Raw genomic sequence first — 6,258 nt, 5'->3', positions numbered from 1 at the left:
TTCTGAATAGCATATACTGCCACTGATAAAATCTGTAAACCTTCAGTGCAAAAATAGTAATATGCATAGTGTATTTACTGAGTACAATAAAAGCAAAACCAACCTAAATCTCAGATTTAGACAAACAAACAGAAGATTAGTTTAAGAATGTGTGTATATGATAGAGTGAGAGTGGGAAGAAACAGAAAAAGAACAGCAGTTGGATTAGGAGAACTGGCAGAAATATTCCTCTACACCTGCACTGGATTTGAAAGTTTGTTTTTGAAATCCTGTGAAGAAATTTCCAGTTGATTTCAAAGACAGAATCATTGCAAAGCCCATTCTGTGTGGTCTATGTATAATAACATTATACTAAACCAACGTTCTCAGCTAAGCATGTTGAATGAACCAAACTAATTTGGTTTTTAAAACACGGTTGTGACACAGAATGCTGGCAAATTGCAGCCAGTGTCTGTTTGAAGTCTGTGACAAGGACTTTGCAGCAAATTTTATGTATTTATTTTACATAATTTTATATAAGTGTTAAAACTCACTAACCTTCATTCTATTGGGATTTTTTAAAATAATCAATATTAAACATGTTTGAGAGCTCCCCTTTAAGCTGGATATACATCAGATAGATTTAAAGCAGTGTTTTTCAAATTTGGTAATTTTAAGTTGTGTTCCCAAAATTCCCCAGCCAGCAAGTCCAAAGATCTTAGAGTTGCCAAGTTTGAAAAATAGGGATTTAGAGCATGTTGAAATACACTTGGGTTTTTGTTTTGCTTATTTGTTTGTTTTGCATAGAGGGCACATTCCACAAAGGTCATATATGCACATTAAATTGCAGGATTATCTTAAAAAAAAAGAAAAGTAAGCACTTTTATCTCTCAGAATAAAACTTCCAGCCAAGCCAAAGCATTTCAATGGAACGTTCTACAGAAAATCTCTGTCATGTCATTTCACATTTGTCTCCCCAGAAACAAATCCTTCTAAATTAATTCTAAATTGAGAATATCTCTGAATTTTGCAGAAACAGGAGGCAGGGAAATAAGTACAGAAAGGTAACATCACTTACAACTCTTTTGACATACTTACATTCAAGCATCACTACAAACTATAAGATTGTGATCATATAATCATCTGACAAGTTTTATTCAATCATTTGGCAAGCTGTGTGAATGTAATTCTGCTGAAAAGCTTTCCAAGTTTTATTGTCCATTTTAAAGATCAATATGTTACAAAGATAATGATATAATCAGGTTGTTATCTAATGAGTAAGCATAGATTTTCCCATTAATTTAGAAGGGTTAAGAGGCTGACTTTTTATACTGTGGCAGACTCAGCTCAATGACATCAGAGGGAAGAGTCTAACCCATTCCTGGACCCTCGTCACAGTGTGAAGGAGAAGGGTTCGAATTTTTTGTCACTGAAGTAGAAATAAAGTATTATAATAGAACCTCTGGAGCATGTTAGGATGCTGAACAGAAATAAATATAAGGCTAATAACAGCATTACAATTTATACTTTTATAAAACTGGAACTGTTCCCTCAAAATTGACCAAAGGATTATAGTACACTTTCCCCCTATCTGGTGCCTTAGGAATAAGTTGGACCAAGCTCCATAATCTCTAACCACAACAAATACCTTTTATTAGATACCATTTGATAGTTCTTGTATGATCCTTGGTTTATAGAGGTCTGTGAGTGAAACAGAGTTAGTATAAGTTTATATGATGCCCACTGTGGGAAATCCAACACATCTTGAAAGCACTAGATTGGGTGCCTTTAGATGAATCTAAAGGGAATCTACATGCCTGTATATTCTTCTGAAATTCCTAATATTATAAATGCAACCCACAGCATTCTGTCTCTATACCTTAACAAGTGAAAAAAAGAGAAAATCTTTATCTCTTTCCTAATGAACCCTCACAGTGTCCTAAAGGTGGATATGGTACTGAAATAGGATTAATATCTAAAAAGCCTTTTGCTTTAGTCAACCATTTAATGCCATTTGTTTCCAACAAATAGTACAAGTAATTGCACCAGTTTATCTCTTGCACTTTTTCAGTGTGAATATGTTTATTTTGGTGTTACTCTTAACACAGATGTAAACAGAGTATCAATCAAACCATAACTACAAAATCAATTCGGCAATCATATAAGGATAGCCATACTTAGATTCAATAGGAAAGAAGGACAGGAACCACAGTTACTTAGTAGACTATAAGAATAGAATTCAAGTAGTAATGCATCAGTTTTTTTGGTACTTTTAGTCAGATTAACTAGTGAATGTGTCCATCCATCATGATTTATAAAAAGGCCAACTGTTAACAGCTCATAACCTCATCATAGTCCACAAATTATTCTTACCAAAACCACTGCTTTAGAGTTATGTGTGGATTCAATTGTTCTGTTAAATATGAGTGTACAGAAACTTGACATGTACAAGACTTTGATTAAAATCAGCATCACTGCTCTGAGAATAAGTGAAAAATCTAATTCTATTATAATATTTCTTTCTATAGGGAAGGCAAACATAATCTATAAGTGAAATGGTTATTCATGAGGAGGGCTAGGCTTTCTGGAATGCAGAGGAAGGGGCTTTAATAGGATGTTGTGCTTTAGCCATAATCACAACTGCACCCCTTCATCACATGCCTACTAGTTACAACGGTGGGAATTAAAAAATATTGATGCCAAAGAAAAGTTTCTTTTCATTGAAAATAGTAGGCACAGAGAAAGAATTACAGCTGAAATCAAACCCTGGGACGAAGAGATTTATTATGGGATAAGAAACAACAATGTAACTTGGAATAATTGAAGCACTGTTTCCGGCTGAAAAAGTTGAAAAGAGGACATGCCATTTCCTGATAACTCTTAGGCTTATCTTTTAATAGGATAGCACAAAAAGTGTGGACAGCTCTGTAGATGTGAAAAGGGAATTCAATTTTTTTTTTTAGTAAAAGCTGTTTATCTTCAAAGATCATGTTTACAACATTTTCATCCATGGTTAACTGGGGAACAAACAGTTCTATGTAAATCTCTAACATGTGGAGCTTCCTAAACAGAAGCATCCCTACAGAGAAAGACATCTGCGTGAAATCTGCTTAAGCAAAGTGCTATTTCAAAACCAGCTGAGCATCTTAAAGAGCTGTCAAGGGTAACATTTATACCAGGCCAGACATAGTCACAGGACTATGTGATGCAAGAGCACCAGAGACAGTGAAATATTCTCAATAAGTCAGTTGTCAACAGAAATTCAAAAATTCTATGCAGTACTTTCAAAATAGAGTGCAAAAATTCTGACTGATAAATACTTTTGCCATTTCCGGTTTGGTTTGATTTGGTTTTCTACAGAAATATCACACTGGATGGCCATAGGCTTGATATGATTCTCTATTCATTCTTGTAGGCCTTGTTCTGGTGTAATAGAAATAAAAATATTTAAAATGGCATTTAAAAAAAAGAATTGAAACATACTTTTCAAGTATGCAATATTAGAAAAGCCTAGTCCTTATATGCATGGTAATGGGATAATGTCTAACAGACAAAATTGTGGGCATGCAAGGGATTTGCAGTTATTCTATTATCTTTTCATTTCTAAGCATTCAACAAAGACTTCACCAGTCCAGCCTAAACTCCATCCTAAACAAGTATAAGGGGAATGGAAGTAGAGAACAAGCTCAGCTCCACAACTAATAGGATACCAGAAATCAGTACAGAAACAAAAATGCTTCTTAAATCTAATTTTCATGTGGAATCTGATAAACCCAGATCATACATGGATTGAAATGTGAGACTTCAGACTTATTAGAATTCAGTAAAATTCTGTGTCTACACAAAATGCTTTAGTGAGCTTGTATTTTTACCATTCACTTTTAGGATGGATAATCTTTAATTAGCAGATGTAATTTTTTCAAATATCAAAATTTAGTAATGGTATGTAAGACTGACCATGTGAGGCAAGGGAAAGTGTTACACCGAGAGGAAAAGAGGAGGGTTAACCTATAGAAGAAATGTGGGTGTGACAAAATAACTCAGAAGGAATCTCTAATTTCTTGGTTTGTAAAGGTGACTAAGGGGGTGTACTTTCAGACTTGCAAGATTATCTTAATATGATTTTGCAATAAAGTGGAATTAGTTTATCTGTGTGTGCTTCTTGTCTGGACTTCACATGGTTTACCAAAAAGTTATAAACCTTAGTAGGTAAATACTATCAATAATAATTCCTTCATCTATGAAAAAAATAAATCATGTGAGATGCGTTCTTATTGAAATCAAAATAAAACTGGGTCACTATAAAAAACACAATTAATTTTTAATATTTTGTATTTATTCTTAACAATATGTACAGTCCATTAAAAGATACCATTTCAAATATCTTGAATGTCAATGTGAAAAACTGGGAAGTGCTCAAATCATATCTAAAATAAATGGACTTTGTGCATGAGCTGCTGATTATTTAATTATTTCACTTATGAGAAATAATTAAACATGCAACCCAACAATTACTTTACAACAATTAGGACACAAATCCAACTATTTATCTGCTAACAAATATAATTAAATTATGAATGTAATTATATTTGTTAGCAGATAGTCAGATTTGTGTCCTAACACTAATAACTGTTGTAATGTAATTATAAATTGAAAGAAATTCAATTGTACCATATACCATCTAAATGAAATTCAATAGATACTCTAATGATAATTACTGTACTGTCTTTTATTAGCACTGTTCAGTCTCAGAATTATGAAGCATGGAACATTGTTTTATTTTTATTGGTTTTGCCTTATGTGTTTAACTATAAACTTTGAACTAAACTATAAATGGATTGATTTGAATTGGAATCTACCCAGTGTTCATTGCCGTCTGATAGTTTAATCCAAGGTCTAAAAGCAAAATATAGTTACAATATTAATGAACAAGTATGAGGCATATTGTAATCTATTCAGAGGCAAGTTGCAAAAGATAAACTTAACCTGATTCTCTTCTGGTCTCTATACTGTAATGTCATCATATTAGTCAACTGAGAACCTCCCTCTGGCTCAGCCAGTAAGAATTGACTGGAAATACCTTCAGCTGCAAGCTAATATCTTTCTCTGCTTTTTCTTTAAATATCCAGTACCAAGCTATGTATAAAGATTTAAAAGGAACATAAGGCTCCCAATAGTCACTATTTTAAAGGATAAAAATGTCCAGTTCTCCATAAAAGAAAGAAAAGGAAAAAGGCAGGGTTAAACTCTCATTTAGATGCTTATTAGTACATAACTGAAAAGCAATAATCCATTTAATAAAGTGAAACACACAAACGTATGTGGCTTCTTTTGTAAAGCTTTATTTTCTTTGATCCAATATTTCAAACTAGAAACTGGGAGAGGGAGGAAAACCCTAACAGCTTTTTTTTAAGGGCAGATATTAGAATCCTAATCTGTTTCGACTATAGAGACTATCCTTACCTCCCAAAAAACACATTAACACATGAAACTTTGTATTCTTCTAAGCACAGGCTATGTCAAATGTAAACAAACTACAGATCCTCAAATCAGGTTGATCCTTGATATGTCAGAACTCAAAAGGCTGAAAGCAGGAATTACTTCATATAATATGTGCTTAATTACATCTTTAGCACAAATAAAATTATTACAATATTTATGAGGTCTCTGAAGTACAGTGGATTGGACCTGGAAATGGATGTAATTTATCTTGTTTCTATTTTATGTTGGTCTATGACAAAATGTATTTTATTGTTGATATGACTGAAAGAAGTCTTCAGAACACAGGAGAAGATTTCCAATTTTTTAAAAAATATGTTGTTCCAGAGAATCTTTCTTTGATTTTATTAGTCTATCTTTATGCTCTGTTTTAATTGTGTGTAACTTTAAGTTTGGGTAAAGTTGTTTTTACTAGTTTTATGGATGTTACTATGGATGTTTTATTTGATTTTATCATCTGTGTAAGCCACTGGAAATTGCCTGGAATGCAACAGATAAGAAATGTGGAAATTGAATAAATAAATAAGAATTTAAGATTGGTACACAATCCACTGAATCAGCCATATCTTTTTATGAGTATCCAGCTGCTGTGGAAAGATTTTTTTATAGGGCATCAAAATGGTGGAATCAGTTTTAGCACATACAAATTAAAACGAACAATAGTAAAAAGTAGATAACCAAAAGGAAAAAATAATTTTAAAAAGCAATGTTTGTATACTTTTAACAGATGTTATTCCCAATACTTTTCCATCTACAGCAGATGCAAGAATAAATGACAGG

Source organism: Pseudonaja textilis, chromosome 4 (assembly GCF_049901715.1).
Source record: "Pseudonaja textilis isolate UNSWEBS1 chromosome 4, rPseTex1.2, whole genome shotgun sequence".
Classification (NCBI taxonomy): Eukaryota; Metazoa; Chordata; class Lepidosauria; order Squamata; family Elapidae; genus Pseudonaja; species Pseudonaja textilis.
Note: the sequence above shows the minus strand (reverse complement) of the source record.